The sequence below is a fragment of the Cynocephalus volans genome, chromosome 6 (assembly GCF_027409185.1).
Source record: "Cynocephalus volans isolate mCynVol1 chromosome 6, mCynVol1.pri, whole genome shotgun sequence".
Taxonomy (NCBI): Eukaryota; Metazoa; Chordata; class Mammalia; order Dermoptera; family Cynocephalidae; genus Cynocephalus; species Cynocephalus volans.
In genome coordinates, this window is record NC_084465.1 from 55,264,227 (window position 1) to 55,282,973 (window position 18,747).

An 18,747-nucleotide genomic window follows, 5' to 3' on the forward strand; every position below is an offset into this window, starting at 1 on the left:
AACTCTTGGTCTAGAGTCCGTGTGTGCACAGTGGTACTCCTTGTCAAAAGGCAGTAGACAAAAGTAAGAAAACATTTCTGATCAAAACCCAGTTGTTTTCTTAACAGCTTTTCTCCATTTCCAGCTGCTTCAGACTTTCATTTGGCAGCAGGAATTTAATGCCAGCTGCTGCAAGGATTATGATGAGAGACTTCCTGCTTTAACTGATCTTCTGCACAGCTAATAGTTTGGATCTGTCATTGTTAGGTTTAATCTAGTGCTGGCAATAGGAAAACTAGTCTTGTTTCCATTCACCTAAAAGCTGATCCAAAATTAGATAAGGAAATAGAATTATATTGTTCCATTTGGCTTAAATTTCAATATAAGTTAAAAGGACTAAGTGAATAAGATTGTCTATAAATGAAGTGTTATTTATTAATTGTCTTGGCTTTCTAGGAACACAAAAGTATTTAACTACAAGAACAGCATCAATTGAGCATTATCTCTTCAAAGCTCAGAAGTTATTTGGCAGCTGTAATGAGTCATAAGTGATATAAATTTTTCTTCAAAAGAACATAACTGGTATGAAACATTAATGATTAAACCCAAAGTGATTTTGAGATGAATGATGTAATCATACAGTCTGGCAAAAATGTAAGTAGTTTACTGAGTTTTACTGGCTGAAGTTTTTGTATTTCATTTGGAACAGTCAGTGCATCTTCTAATGGGTTTTTCTAGCACAGTTTAGTTCTTCAAAGGTTCATATAAAAATTTTCAGCTGTCATCTGTCTCCCACTCTTGTCCCCCTTACTCACTTTCACAAATAGCCAGCCTCTACTTTGCTGCAAATTTCTGTAACCTGAAGTTCCTTCCTGTTCATTCTACATCTCTTCTTACCTTCAGGATGTATTTATAAGTTTACTCAGGCTTTTGTTATTTTCTGTGTTTTCAGAAGGGGTTTCCTCCTTCCTGATCTAACCTTTCCCATTTTTTCTCCTTAATTCAAAAGCATTTCATCCATTCCTTTCCTGAGCCAAGAGTTAAGCTAGAATTTAGAAATTCAAAGATGAGTAATGTACCCCTGAAGGCCTCATCACTGCCTTCTCCACCGTCAGTCCTATCCACCACACTTGTGTCAGCAGGCTCACCCTTGCCACCAAATCCTTTTCCTCTGCATGTAAAGTACAGTGCGAGAAAACAAAACCAAACTATTAATCTACTGTCCTATCTCTTGCCTCCTGTTACCTTTCAATTCTTTAGTAACGTTCCTGTCTATAAAATTTGTTTTCATTTACTCAGCACTGAGTAATTCCTTAACCTTAAAACTCCTGCTCCATCACACCCCATTTCTGAAATGTATTGAAAACTATCTATGGTCTCTCAATGATCTTCTTCATAGTTCTTTTTCTTTATGACTTATTTTCAACATTAAAATTTTTTTTATTGAAACATAGTATTTTCAACATTTTTGATAACTTTTGGAATCAGCCCCTTAGTTTCAAGGTTCATGATGTTAATTTTTAACTATTGTCCTCCCTACTTCTGTGGCTTTTTTCTTTTCTGTCTTATTTGCTGGCAGCTGGGCTTCTGTTAATTGCTAAATATAGGTATTTCCCAAGATTATTTCCTATCTTTATTTTCTTTTGACTAAATTATCTATTATCATGTCTTCAACTGATGCATCAATGTAATTGCCTACCAAAATCTTTTCTTTCTTTTTTTCTTTTGAGAGGGTAGAGGGTGAGGCTTGAATTAGCTGGCCTCCATCAGGTGTTGGGATGTATTTATTTACGACACAGGGTGGAAGGAAGTGGTTTTAAATAGAACTCTAGCAGCTTTGACTTATATTTTCATTTATTCATTTTAAACATCTCTCAATATAACATAGTGACAGTCTCTCAGTTATACTGTCCCAAAGATCTAGTCAGTTAACACTAACTTCATAATTAGTGAAAATATTTATACATGTGATGTCAGCATTTATAAAAAAGAAAGGATTGGGTGAAAAGTCACATACTCTAATGACTACACGGAGAAGGAGGGAATGATTTATTCTGTAGTGAGGAAAAATCCTCAAATCACATTTACCTAAAAGATAAGTCCTGCCTGCATCAAGGAAGTGAGTTGCCTGGGTCATTGTTTTGTAAGCTTCAGAAAGCTTAGTTCTTACTGAAGAAAATCGGGAGTTTAGGGAAGATATACATAGCGTTTCCTATACTCCAGTGTGTTCTGGTAAAGTTCAGACTTTTCCATAGGACTTTTTCTTTCATATCAAAACACAAGAGCTATTTGACATCTTATTTCAAGACAAGGACTTCTGTGTTAGCTATAACTTTGTGACTAAACCCTCGGAATTTGGGGGCCTCATTCTAAGACTGACAAATGTAAGTCAAATGGTGTGTCACTTATACATATTTTGCTGTTAACATATTTAAGTCCTCTTGGTGTAAGAACAACTCAAGATTTACCTGATTCTTTCTGAGGATAATAGGAAAACTTACACATTATCTGACTGCCTCATGTCATCTCAGAAAATCTCCATTTCATGAACTTGAAGTCCATTTTTTCCATTGCCAGTCATAAAAACAACTAGAAATTTCAATCCTATATTATTTTTATGTGGAATCCTGCCACTTGAATTTCATGAGATGATAGATAATGTAAGTACAGGCCCTAAAGGCAAATAGAATTATTGCATCAACACTGTAGTTAAATTCTTAATTACATTTATGGTAGTTATGAGTTCCATCAACATATATCTACTACCTTATATAGATCTGCTGCCCAGAAATGTTTTAGTAAATTGCTTAATTGATCTAGCAATGTTGAGTGCAAATCTTTCTGACTTTGTTACATTGTTTTCCATCTTACCTAAGTTTTTGTTTACAGTACAAAAAAATTTACAGATTGTTAACTGAGGCTAAGTAATCATTCCTTGACTATATACTTCCTTTCAATGCTTTTCTCTTGTGGAATTGCTAAATGAACTTGGATAATAGTTAAATTAAAACATAAACAACTTAGTTGCAAAATGTCTTTTTCTTAAAAATAAACTATCCACAAAATTATTTATTTATTGTAGATACTTGAGTAACTTTTAAATATTAGGTCATGTTACTTATTCTATCCTGCTCTTGGAATTTCTGGAACTCCAACCCTTCAAGTTATTTGTTAAATTGCTATCATTTATCAATAAATATTTCCAAAAATATTAGGTCAGTTGTTTTTTTCCCTTAATGTGCATAAACACTTGGGAGACTTTTATATATCTGCTCTTTAGAATTTTTTAAAATGGGAGATGTATTTAGAGACAACCTGGTTTAATACCTTTTCTGTTGACTGCCCTTGGAGAAATAGCATCAGAGATAGAAATTTCAGCCAGAAAGACTGGTGTATTAGAACATGGGCCCATGGTCCTAAAATTGAATGAATTTACAGTCATGGGGATTCAAATGCCCCTTGCTTAAATACAGATATGATATGCCTAAGTCTTTGGGTAGGGTAGAGTCAGCAGGTGGCTAAGCAGAGAAATAGGATTGCCAAGGAGGTCACTGTGATAATGACCCCATGTTACCCAGTGATAAGACCTATCACTTTAGATGACATTGATTTGCATTTAGCATTAAAATATGAAAAGAATGGATGGCTTTAGGGAGGCTATTATTGGCAGATTTACAAGGTAAAAGACTGGATAACACATAGAACATTTAAGATTTAGATAGTATCTCAGGTTAGCTGATATCCATATGGAAAGCTAATGTTGCAACAGCTTATGAGGGGTTTGAATGACAGGCCCAGGGGGTTGTACTTTTCTGGTAGGCACAATCATTGGCAGGAGTGGGGCCCAGTAACTTCCTCATTAAAAAGAGGGTGATATAATAATAGCTCTGCTTTCAAGATCAACCAAGCAGCTACTCAGGAAGAATTGACAGGAAATACATCAGAGACAGGAAGACCTATTTTAACAACTTTTTCTTTTTTTTTTTTTTTTTTTTTTTTTTTTTTGTTAAAGGACTAGGGTAGTAATAGTTTTTATTAGGATAGTGATCATTGAGATGAATAAGAAGGGCTAGAGAAAGAGAGACATCAACAAACAAGAATATGTCTTAAAAACACAGAAAACAGATTGGACATGGGAAAAATGAAGAGTTGTTTGTTTTTTCTATTTCTGAGAAATGAAGAGGTTTTGAACCAGAATAAGCAGGGCAATGAGGCTGAATAGAAACAGGCAGGTCTGGGCGAGGTGCTGATCAGAGATGCAGGGCAGAGATGCTGGGTTTGTTTTCGGGTGTGATGAATTAGGGCAAAAGGATAACAACCAGATAAGAAGGTTCAGGGCACATTTGGAAATTCAGGAGGGCGATGGGGATAAAAGATAGAAATTTGTGAATCATCCAGAGCAAAGTAAATCAAAAAAAAGAAACAAACAAACCAAGAAAAACAGTTCAAGGAGGATTTTTATGACTTAAAGTAAATGTGCTGAGGAATTCTATCTCCTGCTTCAGGAGCTCTGGACTTCTTTTTGGCGTAAGTGTCCTTTCATATAATTCAGTGCTGTAATAATTTCATGGATGTCATGCTGTAGCATGGGGGCTGTTCTTAGGAATAAGGCACTATGGAATTGCTTTCATCTGCTAATTGTTTAGTATTTTTCATAACCAGCTTTATCTGCACAAGCTTTGTGCTTGTGCTTAAACTTCCCATGCCAATGCTTTCACCATAACAAGCTGAGGAATGCAGAACACTCCTTCAAATCCTGTTTTGGCAGAAAAATCTCTCACGGGGCTTTAAGCCTGAACACAGTTGAGTTTGTGATCTCTCAGAGCAACATCACATTTGACTAGACTTAATCATTTCTGTTTTCTAATGACCAGCAACATAAAATCCAACCAGCCTGTTAACATACAGAGAAGGGAGGTAGAATCATACAGTATTAATGCAATTTTTAGGAAATATTTCAGAACGATGGGAACCAGGATTACAGAGCAACTAATTGAGGCTTTTGTGGGAATCTTATTTCAAAATTTCAAAAATCCAGTAGTGAAGCTAGGTAACAGCTAACAGTCAGATAAATGAAAATTAAAATGAGAGACAATGTTTAATTCTATTACTTTGGCAAATAACTAAATAAATGAAATAAAACAATAAAATAAAATTTATCATTGATTTCTAATATTGTAGGGAAATTAATCCTCTTCCATAATGTTATGTTACCTGCAAGAATGAAACAATTGAAAGCAGGTTACATTTTAGAGGAAAAGTTGTATGTGTAAAAGTAAAAAAATGACTTTACCTTTTCCCTCAATGTCCTACCCTAGGAACACAAGACTACAAAGCTATGACTATTAGTGGATATTCTTCAGTTAAATATTAGAAAAAAAACTTACTTATACAGGAAGGAAAAAACAAATTTTGAGACAGTCATATAATTAAATAATGTGTAGTCATTAAAACTAATAGTATAGATATGTCATATTATAGAAAAAGCTCACAATGTATTTATTAAATGAAAAAGCTAATTACAAAAAAATATGTATAATCCCTTGTAAGTATATACTCTGTATGTAATGTTATATGCATGGTTTCCCCTTTAACTAAAATAAAAATGCTCAATTATCCACCGACTCTGGCCTCATACCCAACAAACCAAAGGGAATGTCTGCTCCACAGTATAGGTTTTCTTTCTTCCCTTCATTCCTACGCTTCACTGGGTACATCAGGAAGTGCAGGTGGCCGTCATTGGAGAGGGAGTCTAGAAGAATTTCTACATTGAAAAGGGTGAAGAGCAAGTCACAGAAAAAAGCAAAGGATAGAGGTAAGAAAAAAATTCAGGAGAAAAAGAGCTTGTGAAAAGATCTAAAGACCTACAAGACGAATATTGGAGATTTAAGAAGTTGAGAGGATGAGGAGGAAGGAGAGGTTAATAAGCAACTACCATATGGGTTGATGTAGAAAAGGAAAAGTTTTGTCTTCTTGTGTATTAAAAATATACTCCACTATTAGTAATAATTGGATCATAAGGTTAACTTTTGCAGGACATTATTTCTTTCAATGTAATTTACTGCCCAGATTGACTCACTTTTATGCAAGTTAGGTAATTTTTATAGGTTTAATAAAAAGCAATTTTAAAGTTACTATTACAATATTTCTTTTCCTTTTCTAAAATAATGGTAAAATGAGGTGTGATTTCATTCTTCTAAAGGGAATTGATAATCATAACTTCTTTACATACTGTTGTTTTCTATACGTATGTATATTTATTTATATTCATCATACAAGCAAAAGTATTTCTAGACTTTGGGGGCTGGCCAGTTAGCTCAGTTGCTTAGAGCACAGCCTTGTAACCCCAAGGTCATGGGTTCCGACAGCCAGCCACCAAAAATTAAAATACATTCGGTTAAAAAAAAATTCTAGACTTTTAAAGTAGACAAATGGATCTTCTGATGGTAGTAACTAAGCCAGCACAAATCCTGCACACCTAATAGAACTTCACAAGGCACATGCTTGTAGAACTTGATTAAATCACAATTATAGTACCCTTTATTTCATTTTTTCATTGGATTATGAGAGTTTAAAATATGGCCCCTGCAACCCAACAGATATGTTTAGAATGACCACTTCATAATTAATTATGTGAAATAAAAATGTTTCTGAACACCTAAGGTTCAGTCTTCTCAAATATTAAAAAACAAAGGGAAAAAGTAATAGGCCTAACTGAGAGACACATGCTGGCTTTTTTCTCCTTTTAATATGCTTTTCCACCCAGTGACTTTCATGTACATCTGTTTGGCCAGAATGGCAACACATGCCAACTCCCAGCTGCAAAGGAGTCTTAGAAACCTCTCATTTTAAGCTGGTTTCATGGTCACTCAAAACAAAATAACAGAGTTTTTTAGTACAGAAGGAGAGAATAGATATTTATAGATACTTAGGCAATTACATGGGAATAACAGTATCCACATGGGGATAATAACATCTAACCCACAAATACCACCACACACACACACACACACACACACACACACACACACACACACACACACACACACACAGAGCCCACATACAATCGAGAACGTAATACTTTGTAAAGACTATGCATTCATAAAACAGTATATGAAAAATCTTCCTCAATTTTTCTGAATTGGACACAATGTTTAAAACTCGGTTGACTTAGGAAATAGTCACCTTGGCATTTTTATAGTACGTATTATTGTGTAAGTGATGCAATTTATAAAAATTCCAAGCAGGTCACAGAAGTCTTAGTAATGACGCTGGAAAAACTTTTCTATAATTTGGTTTGCTAATTTAATCATGGATTTCTTGTACTTTGGTATGTTCAATATTAATAAGAAAATGTAACAGTGTTCTTGATTTCAAATATAGTATTTTTAAGTTTCACATTAAGAAGAGCATGCTGTTGAATGGCAACAGGGATATCATGTTCAAAGCCCTGGAAACAGTCTAAATAGAAAATTTAAGTTACACTTAGTACTATTAGAAGCAACGAATAGAGTTCATCTACAGGAACTATTCCAGCCTACTGTGCCAGCTTTCAAACTTCAATGAATTGATTTTGTAATATTCGTGCACTCAGAGAAGTCTTTTATTCCAGACAACTTCTCAGCCTGTGCTCTGGTTCCCTGGTCTGCTGCAAATGGGTCTCAGGTATTCAGAGATGGGAGCTCCTCCGCTTTTAGTTTGCCACAGTCCCTGTCCTGGTCTCCTAGTTTTGGAGCAGACTTATCTCTTTACTGTAGCATCCAAAAATATATAATTCAAAATGTACTGTAACTTTTCATGTATTTATGCCTCATCTCCCAAATTAGATTATATACCTCAAGAGCAGGGACTGAATCTTCTTTAAAAACCTACATGGGGGTATGGAATTGGTGCTTACTGAGGGTTTATGATTGATAATCAGTATAAAACACGTTGTCTTTTTCTAATATTTGTGATCTAGTTCATTTACGTACTAATAAACTTTGTGCTATTTTGTTAAAAATGAAAATTGTTCAGGTTTCTGCTATTCTCTTGATGATATCTGTACTATGTTGCCTGTTGATGAAATTATTTGAAATTATTTTGTGAGGCATTTATATGTTCAACTTATACTCATATTAAATATTTTCTTTTCCATGTTTTCTTTCATATTGGCTATGGATTAAATTTTATCCTCTGAGATGAGATCAGTAGCAATCAGCCCCACCCTGAGCTTAGCTATAGAACTTACAGGGCTTGTAAGGATCTTGGAAATAGGGTATCACAGCACTGGAAATTTACAAATGAGGAATCTGAAACCAGGAAAATCTCAGTTTTCAGTTCGAGAAACATTTGTTAAACATCTGTCATATGCTTAACCCCAGGCTAAATTCTAGGGATAAACAGGCAAATTAGAAATAATTATGCAAGGATTAAATGTGATATTATACATCATGAATGAAACACAGGACCTGGCATGTCATACTCATTCATAGAACAATATTTAAACATTTTACATTTAATATTGTAGCTCCCAATTTTCCTACATTGGAAGGAGAAAAAGTCAGCGAATTGATTGGCAGATGAGGATTCCTTAAGGATTTTACTCTCAGTCTAAGATGACATCCTAATATTTTGACTGTTCTGTGATTGCTCAGCAAGTGACTGAAACAAATTTAACTTGAGGTTTCTTGACTTCTGTTTAGAGTTTTTAAATCTCCAGTTACAACTCTCAGAGCTACATTATTATTTGCAGACTCTTATTATTACATATGAATATCACTATGTTAGAAAGCAGAGAGAAAAAAATAACAATGGAAAAGAAGTAAGGAGAGCTTTTCTCAGCTCTATTGTATATCTACTATACTAAGAAAACATACTATATTAAGTAAGAAAATGTATGTATCATAAGAATGATAGGGTACAGGAAAGAGAATTCTACTCCAGATACTTTTAGTGTTCTCTGGTTCTGGGAGATGTGAACATTTCCAAATGGGACTCAGGCAGGGTTACGGGCCCTTCATGGTCCTGTTTGTCTGTTTTTCTTGAGGAGATTATTGGCCCCAATATGGCTTGAATTGGTCACATGCATCATTGTAGGGTCATGGAGAAGCACAAATGTGGCCTGTGGGTAAACTGGTTCTAAGAGAGAATCTCAGACAGGCTGAGATACGTCTGCTCAGAAACTGGTTTCATGAGAAAGAACTAACGAGAGGTGGCATCAAGGGCAGCCTCTCACCCATTACTAAAATTTTCCCAACTAATGAACTGACATAGAAATGTGAAAAATGGGAGAGTTGTTTTTGTTTTGTTATTTCAGTTTTCTTGTTTGTTTGCTTGTTTTCTCTCCAGAATGTACAAACAGAACACTCGGGTAGAGGAAAAAAAAGCTAAAGCACTGTTTAGCTCAGAAAACATTTTGCTAACTATACAGGATAATTACTTAATCTTTTATAGGAACCAAGGAATGAAAGACCAATACTTTAAAAGTTGTATATTGAACAAACAAATGGAGCAAATATCTATTAACATTGAAAAGAGAGAATAACCAGCAGCTGAATTAAAAATTTCTTTTATAGAATGGCTTTTCTGTGTTTAGCAAAATACACTGATAAACCATTCTGAGTAAAACAAAAGACTGTGATAACATAGTTTGTGATAAGACATAAACAGAGAGCTTTGAACTACTCTGCTTAGAAATCAGATAAAATTGGGATGAGGGCATCATACAGGAGAGGAGAGAGAATGGGAGAGAAACAACAGCAGTCTCACAAAAGTAATGTGCTGCAGTTTGGACAGTTATTTCTCACCAGTTCTAGATTCTAAACCAGTTGAGAAACAGATACCGGAGTGATATAGGAATCAACATATTAACTTTAGCAGGGTGAAAGTGGATTGGAGAATGTGATTTGAATGTGGAACAAAATGGGACGCTCTCCACCCCCCACCCCATATTGAACTGAGCACACACAAGCCAGGGAACAAAGTGTTGGAGTGGATATAAGCAGAAGAAATCTTGGATTTCTCCAGATTTTATTGCTGTGCATAGTGACTAGTGACAGTCCTCAGGAAGTGTCAGGTACTGATCTGGCTGCTAAGTGTATGGCGATTCACAGAGAAACTGAGAGCAACAGAGAACAGGTGCCATGACAAACTGTCTGAGAAGAGACATGCCTTTTGCCAAAAACTCAAATGGCTGGAGTGGTGATGCTTAATAGCTGATTTTCACTTAGTAACGCAGGCCCCGATGCAAAAATGGACATCTCAGTCCAGATGTCATGGGACAATAACCAGCCATCAGGAGCCTACTGGCGCTGCAGATCACCAAGCCTCTGGGGGGAGAGAAGAATATGATCTTTAAACATACCAAGGCTGCATTTTTCATTATGAAGGATCCAAATGAGGCACATACATAAATGCCTCTGAGATAGAGGAGATGCTCTTAACTGAACTGCCCACTCTGAGCACAGCTAGAGTCAGTAGGCATCTGTCCACTTTTAAGGCAAAAGGAAAGGGAGAGTTGTTTCAATATACCTCCCTCGGTGCCATGTTTATAGCCATCTCCAGCAGCCAACCTGAGTAGTCTGGACAGTGTCACCAGGATAGAAAAGTAAAAACATAATCACTGGTCACATGTTACCTCAAGCAATTTGCAGCTTTTGGAGCAGCAGCAGCTTAAAATCTGGGCAAGGCAATCACTCTTTTAAGAGGTAGCAATATTATGGCAATGGTGATGTGTCTTCCTCATGTGACTTCAGAACTCAAGACTGTAGATGGAAGAGCATGACATACAGTGAGGAGACTACCAATTATGGAGGACAAACTAGCAAACTCTGGTAATGTTACTGTGACTTCAGTTTGTACCGATAATTTTGTTTGGCTGGGTTGTCAGGTTACATTTAATTTTCTTTATTCATTTTCTAGTTTTACCTTCCTGATACTCTTCCCTTTCTTTGGTGGCTATAGAGTTGGAATATTTTAAAATCACCCTTCATTCAGCTCTTGGTAGAAAAAATGACAGTGGTGGCAGGGAGTCTAAGACCAAAGGAATACACACAAGAGAAGTGGCAGTCTCAGCAGCAGTGGTGTTCCTGTGAGGACAATAGGAGCAGCCCTGGTTCATTAATTTGTTAGAGGTGTGCCAGTGCAACATAGGCAGATAAAAATAAGTGCTTTTAACAATGAATTCCCTAAGGGGTCTCATGACTCAGTTTCTCTCAGAAATATCAGATAGGATCTACTTACTCTTGGGAGGTGTGTGTGTTTGTATACTAGGTTCTGATACCAAATTACACTCTTCCTAACTCATGCAATTACCTCCAGCTAGTGTAAGCGAGAAAATTGTTCTGATGAATCCTTCCATTGTTTAGTAGACCATCATCAAAAAGCCTAAAGAAGGAAGGAAGGCAGAAAAAGAGGAAGGAAGTCCCCTGTTTTTATATTCTCATACCAACTGTCATGCCATTCCCCAGTCGATGTAATCAAAAAATTAAACCCATTTTTAAAGGTTTACTAAATTTACTTAAATTTGAGAAGATATTATCTTATTAAAATAGAAATGTCTTTCTATCCCCAAGGAAAATATAAACATCTTAAGTAGCTATAAAAAATGTTCAAATGACAAACACTTCTATAACTTTTGGAATATCTCAGGTAAGCATATCAATAACTCCTCTATGCAGTTACTGTTATTGATTATGCAACATTGCTTTACTTAGAAATAAAGTTTATCTCTCCCATTACATCAAAATGATCATGTAACAGCAAACATAAAAAGGAAAACATGTGCCTATATGGAGATAATAAGTAATGTATGCATTTCAAGGCCAGTGACATGTTGAGAATGACTTATAACAGCAAGGACTAGAAAGCAAAATTAACTCATCTCTTCTTGAATTTACTCAAAGACACCCAAAACGTGTTTTCACAGTTGTCAGGAGCCCCAGTTGACAAGGAGTCCAGCTGAATAAAGCAAAAGAAAAAGTGCCTCGTAATATGAGTTGACATCAAAAGTTTTATGGAATTTTAAACTTGAGTAGACATCTTGACAAAAGAAAGTGTAAAATGAAATAGAATGTTAGACTGTTTCTTCTTCAGGACTCCAATGAAGTATCTTTTTAAGCTTATGTAGAAGTTTTAACCACAGAATTCACACTTGAGAGGTCCGCTTGCCCTGAAGGACCAAACTAAAACAAATAGTTTAAATGTGTGATAAAAATTTTCTTTCTAATCAAGGAAGCTGTTCTAGGAACAGGTTAGTTTCACTTACAATTAAAGATATGGCATAAAAAAATAATATTTATGCATAACAGGAGAAAGTGAAATGTTAGCTTAGAATCACCAGGACAAGAATGGAGCAGAAAGCAAAGGATATAAAACAGACTTTTATAATATCTTGACTAAGTATTCAAATATTATTGTTGAGTCAATTGTGTTCCTATTCAAAAAATAAATATAAAATTTTGGCTAAACTTTAGTCTTGGTCAATTAACTTTCATAGTGTGCAACTGGCAAGATTATTTATACAGTGAGAAAAAATATTAATAGTTTTTAATTACAGCAGATAGATGATAGAGATGAATTTTTAAAAATTTACACCTACCAAAGTAAACTGATGTTTGACTTCTTATATCTAGAATGACCCAGGGAGGGAATGCTCTGATAAAAGGGACTTCAGTCACTTGGGTTCCTGATGCAGTTGTTTCTCACCAGGAAAGAATGAAATCTCATACTTGTTTGAGTTCTCCAATGACCTCTTTATTCTTGAGCACTGAAAGCTGTTTTTTGAAAAGATAGGGCCAGACCCTAGAATCAAAGTTTTATTTGGTTAGGCCCAGCCAGACTTCAGTAGGCTTTCCTGAGGACACTAGTACTGATATCCATCTGTTTATCTGCTATGTATGTCTTAATTTATATTATTATTTATGGTGACTATATGTTTTTGTAAACTTAAACCATGACAACAAGGTTGCCATATTGAAATACGAAACTGAAGATTCCACTTTTTATTTCTCCCCAAGGGTCACATTTGTTGGAAAAAAAAAGACACTTTTAAATAGAACCTATATGTAGTTTTTAATTTATTCCTTTATTTAGCAAATATATATTAAATACCTATTGTGTTGTAGAAATAATGCTCAACATTGTCAATACAACAGTGACCCAGTAGAGAGAACCCAGTGTCTTGAAGTTCATGGTCTCATGGTAGACACAGATTATTAAATACACATTTACTCTGTGACAGTATGTGATTGAATTCAGTAGGTCAGTGAAATTTTAGTAGGGGAAGTGATATGTCAAAGACTACCAGACTAAAAGGACGAGTTGCCCAGGAAAGAGCACAAGTAGTGTAGTGGACTGAACTTTATTTATTTAGACAACAAATATTTCTTAATACACCATGTGTCAAACTGAGCCTCTGAGGACACAGCCATGTGCCAACATACCAGATAGATGCCTGTTCTCATGGATTTGCATTCTGTTTGGGGAGACCAACTAAATCAATTAAAAATCCCTATAAGTAATTATAGATGGCAGTGGTATGACAAAGAATGGTACCTGGGTTTAGTGCACATTTTGTTTGCCTCCCAGCATCTCCTTGCTCTGGTTTTTCCGGGGGTTTACTGTTTCTGCATGCAGCTCATCTACTACTAAGCAGCTGATGTTTCCTGTCTTACCTGGTATGAACCCCATTGCTCAAAAAGTAATTCTATCTCTTTGCAAGCAATTGGTCGAGCAATCCAGTCCTAAGTAATATGGTCAGAAATGATAATGTAACACAATTCTAGTCAGTGAAACACGAGTGCAAGATTGTTCAGACCTCGAGGGGAAAGTTGCCTCACTCTGGAGAAAACCCTGGGAAGAAAATGGCCTCTTTCTTCCTATGGTTGTGATTCCTACAGCTGCTGCCCCATCCCCCCATGTGGCTGAGAGACTCTCAGAGAAAAAAGGCTCTTGATGAGCCATGCTGATTTCCACCTGCCTCTGGATATTTTAGCTATAAAAGCCAATGATCACATTGTATAAATCCGTATGACTCCCAATTTCTGTTACTCATTTGTAAACAAAGATAAAATAATTGATGTGTTAGAAAACAGTGTGTGGGTAGGAGAACAGGGCACACGGTAGCTTTTGTTTTAGACTGGCTGGTCAAGAAGAACCTTATTTCTATAGAGATGATATTAAGCTGAGACGAGAAGAAATCATCCATGATAAGGTCTGGGAGCAGACTCTTCCAGGAAGCACAGAGAACTATTCAACAGTCACAAATTTCAAGGGGAAAAAGGAAGTGAGAGACTAAATTTGAGTGATATCCTGATGTTAAGCTTGTGAGTCACGTGGAGAGGTTTAGAATTGTTTCTAAGAGCGATTACAGCATTTGAAGTGTTGGGATGACAGAGTATTGTCTTTTTTCCCTCTATGTAATGTTTTCAACTACCATGAAAATGTGTTATGTAGTTTACAGTAACCACATTTCATTTTACAGTGCTAAGAAAATTAAAATGGAATTAACATCATTCTTTTTTGTGGCATGTAAACTTGTCTTATTTCAAAAGTATTTGATGACAGGAATTTCTTACAGAATATGACATTTAGTGAGTAAAATCAGTTAATAAGAAGTAAAAATCCATAACAGTATAATTTTAGTGAAAAATAAATGATGTCCAGAAAATGTGTCTTATTTTTAATTATTGTGGTAATCAAAATAAGTTAAAGTTGGTGGCTGCCGCTGCTAAAGGATGTTTTTTCTCTAAAGCTATCCCTTTTCAAGACAGCGTTGTGCTATGAATATGGTCATTGAGATAATTAAGGAGGCATAGCTTGAAGAGTTAAGATAAATTTATTGTACAAATTTAAAATAGCTTTCCTAAATTTTCATATTGCTACTCTTGAGAAGCTATATAACATCAATGTGTTTTTTAAATAATACATATCTTCATTAAAATATTCACTATGTAAACCTATTAATTTCCACAAATATTTACCAGATTCTTCCATGTGCAATGCCCTCATTAGGGACTTTGAAGAAAAGTATAAAAATTAAAAAAGATTTTCTTCTTACCATAAAATATCACATGATCTCAGAGGCAGAAAACATACATACATATTTACATATAAATGTGTGTGTATGTATGTATGTATATATATCAGACTTGAAGATTAATATAAAATAGAAACGATTTTGAAAGAGGTATAAAAAAGGATTACAGAGATCTCACCTTTGCTAGTGAATAAGAAAAGTCATCATGGACAGGCATTTGAGAAGAGTCTTCACCGTAAGCCAGCTAGTCACAGGTGGGATAGAAGGGCTCCAGGTCATTTGGAAATAATGGATTTTTAAGCAGGTGTAGTGACATGACTATAGGATCACTCATGTCTCATTTACCAACTGCTAATCTCAAGGAACAAATCCTATTTAGCCTTACCATAGGGAGCTTTAATTGTCCATATAGCAACTGATGCATTGTTTACTAGTCATATATGGCTATTTAAATTAATTAAAATTAAATAAAATTTAAAATTAAGTTTCTTAGTCGTACTATCCACATTTCAAGTACTTTTCAACCATATATGGCTAGTGGCTACCATATTGGACAGCATGGACATAGAATATTTCTATCATCACAGAAAGTTTTATTGGATAGCATTGCTCTAGAGTACAAAACAAATAACACTTGCTCTCTCTACTCATCTTCGTGGTCACAGAACAAGCTGTTCTGGTCAATCAGGGAATCCTTTTAGGTAAAAAAAAATACCCAGATGCAGAAGATTAGGAAAAGTGGCATAAAATGCATCTTCATAAGAAAATACCCTTCTAATGAATTGCGATCTACACACGCCTACGTGTTAATTTTCTCAGGCACCTCAGTTATTTTCCTTGAGATTCCATGGAGAAATAATCACACTTATAGATTCAGAAAATGCAATGGGAACTAAAAATCATCCTGTAGTTCGTAGGTAAAAGTAGAAACCATATCAAGTTGTAGAAGGTGATTCAAACACTGAGTTTTTAAAAAATGTTTAATGTTATAACACATAAAACAGTAAAGTGAGCATATCTTATGTCTTACAGCTTGATGAAATTTTCCTTGTGTCCACACTCCCACACTTCTACTCCTCATAATGTTCCCTTGTGTTCCTCCAGCACAATAAATTCCTCCCCACGAAGATAACCACTAGGCTAACTTTAGAATTAGTGACTAGATCTTAATTTCACATAAACGACACCATGTAGGATAAATTTTTTTCAGCCTTTTTACTCAGTATGATGTTTCTGAGAACAGGCCATGTTTTTACAAGTAACAATAACTATTTTTCAAAAATAAGATACATTTTGATACTAAGCTCTCCTGTTGCAGTGAATTGAGTTTTCTACCCAGACAGGAAAGTGTAGTTGCTTAACTGATTTTTATACTTAGAAAAATGTCTTTCCACTATTCTAGTGTGTATTGGCTATAAATATTAAGAACTTATTTGAGGAATAGATTGATTTCCCTGTTGTTTAATTCCCTCTTGAAGTGTGGAAAGTTTCCAGAATAGTTCCTAGTCTTTAAAACTAGTTCCTAATCTTTAAAAATGCACTGAAAACTTATTCTCCGGGGAGGCTGCCATATTTTATGAATACGGTAATTTCCTGGAACTTTAAGCTTTCTGTGAATTTCTAGATCCCTGAAACTGAGGGTTTCTGTCTATATAAATAATACTTGAAGTCAATGGATGTGACGTATCTTCAGCAAACCTAGGTTTTTCAGATCTTCTTTTGTATAAAAGTAGTTGTGAATACTATTTTCTTTCTCATACCTAGGAGCTGAACTCCCAGTTAAATATCAAACAATCACATAATTTTCCTTTAGAATCCAACTTTCTGAACATTAGATCTGGGCAGGTCTGAGCTTCAAAATATTTCCTTGTAGAACAGTGCATACAAATAGAGTTTTACCATTTGTTATGTGTGCTAAGTACTCTGAAACTTTTTACATAATCTTATTTAAAATTCTTCCTACACCTCTTGCACACCTGTGAGATTTTGAAATGAGTATTTTTCCATTTATAAATGGAGAAACAAAGTTCAGGGAACTTAAATAATCACCCTCAATGAAGTCAAGGACAGAGCTTGGCTTCAAGCTCATTTAGAAACGAAGCCATGATCGTAAATATCTATTGTTTTTCTAATGTGTTTTTCTAAGAGAGTATGGAAGTTGTATAGATTTCTAAGCAATATTATAGATTCTGTACACCTTAACTTCTGGGCTTATATACAAAACCTAATCTTCTGAAGTCAGAACCAAACCTCTTAAAAAAGAGAGAAGTTATCTAATTGTAAAAGATAAGGTTGATGCTGGCAAAATGGAAACGATTTTAAAATAGTTTTATCAAAACAGATATCAAATATAGAAAGTTGAAAATGTAGATCCCAAGTAATGTTTGCACATTTTTATAATTTGTAAACTATTTATTTATACTGTTACAAAATGTGAATTGTATTCCAAAAAGTTGTGCACTAATGCAGACTTTCCAACTTTCTTTTTATTGTCCTAGAAAAAAGTTTTCCCATACTGTAGCACAGAAAAATAGCATAGCCATGGAAATCAGGACTTTTGTTTTACTCACTGAATCTTTTCTTGCATATTGGACAGTAAAATTTAAGATTAAGACATGTAGATGTTATAACCATTAGCATCATAAACGGATACATCCTAATCCAAAGGTGGGGGAATGGGTTAAACTGGCCTGGAAAAGTCAAAGTAACTAATGTAGAACATACAAAATCAGATGTTGCCAATAAGTTGACACAATGTAGGCCTCTATGGGGGGGGGGGATCCTTTAAAAATGTTTTTAAAGATAAATGCATAAAGGATTCTCTTTGGTTGTATCAGCTTCTCAGCAAGTTTAACAGCTATTTGATACATAATGTTGTACATGATAACCACAAATTTATGAGATACCTAAGCTATTGTGTTGGTCTCTGGGATTTACTTTACAGCAAACTTTGAGGTCAAGAATATAGGAGTAATTACACTTCAGAATTTAATAAATTATTTTTTCCTTTGTTTCTAAACATCAAGGTGTTGTCTACAGTTTTGCTTTTTTAAATGGCTTTCAGATAGGTGGGGTCTCAGGAAATAATTAGATAATACTGTTTCATAAATGTGCTGTTGGATGTGGGTAATGAAGTATGTAAAAACCATAGAATTGTTAATGAAGTCTGTCTTCTCTGCAAAATATTCCCTTTCAATAATCTCAAAGAGTACTAAAATAGGGAATCTGATATGGAAATCTGTTTTGAGTAATCTAAATAACTGCCATGATGTTTACACAGTAACTGAACTTTTTAGAAAATTTAGCAAATGATAAATGAAAAGGGGGTTCTCCCCTTTAATACTTCAAGAGGAGAAAAAAAGGCTATAGCAGTGTTGTGAGTTCATGAAACTTAAAAGAAATCAGCTTCAGATAACTGGCTTCATAAACAATTCAATTTCCACTTGTAGGTCTTGTATAGCAGCCTTGTTTGACTGTGCAAAAGATTTTTCTGAGATTTAGAAAGGCAGATTTCCACAAAAACAGTTCTTGTGACTTAATTGATCTCTCAGAGGAGTGTATTCCAGCTTAGGAGGCCAGAGTGTATTTTCTGTTGGATCAAACTGTAAGGCAGACATTTATGGGGGAATTCTTCCATTCAGCGCTCAGCTGCTAGGCCAGTTGGTTAGAATTTGCTGCCAGTAAGTCAAAGGTCATGAGTCTGATACTTGAACAGATTACTTTGCTTTACACAGAGAGAGCTCTATAAC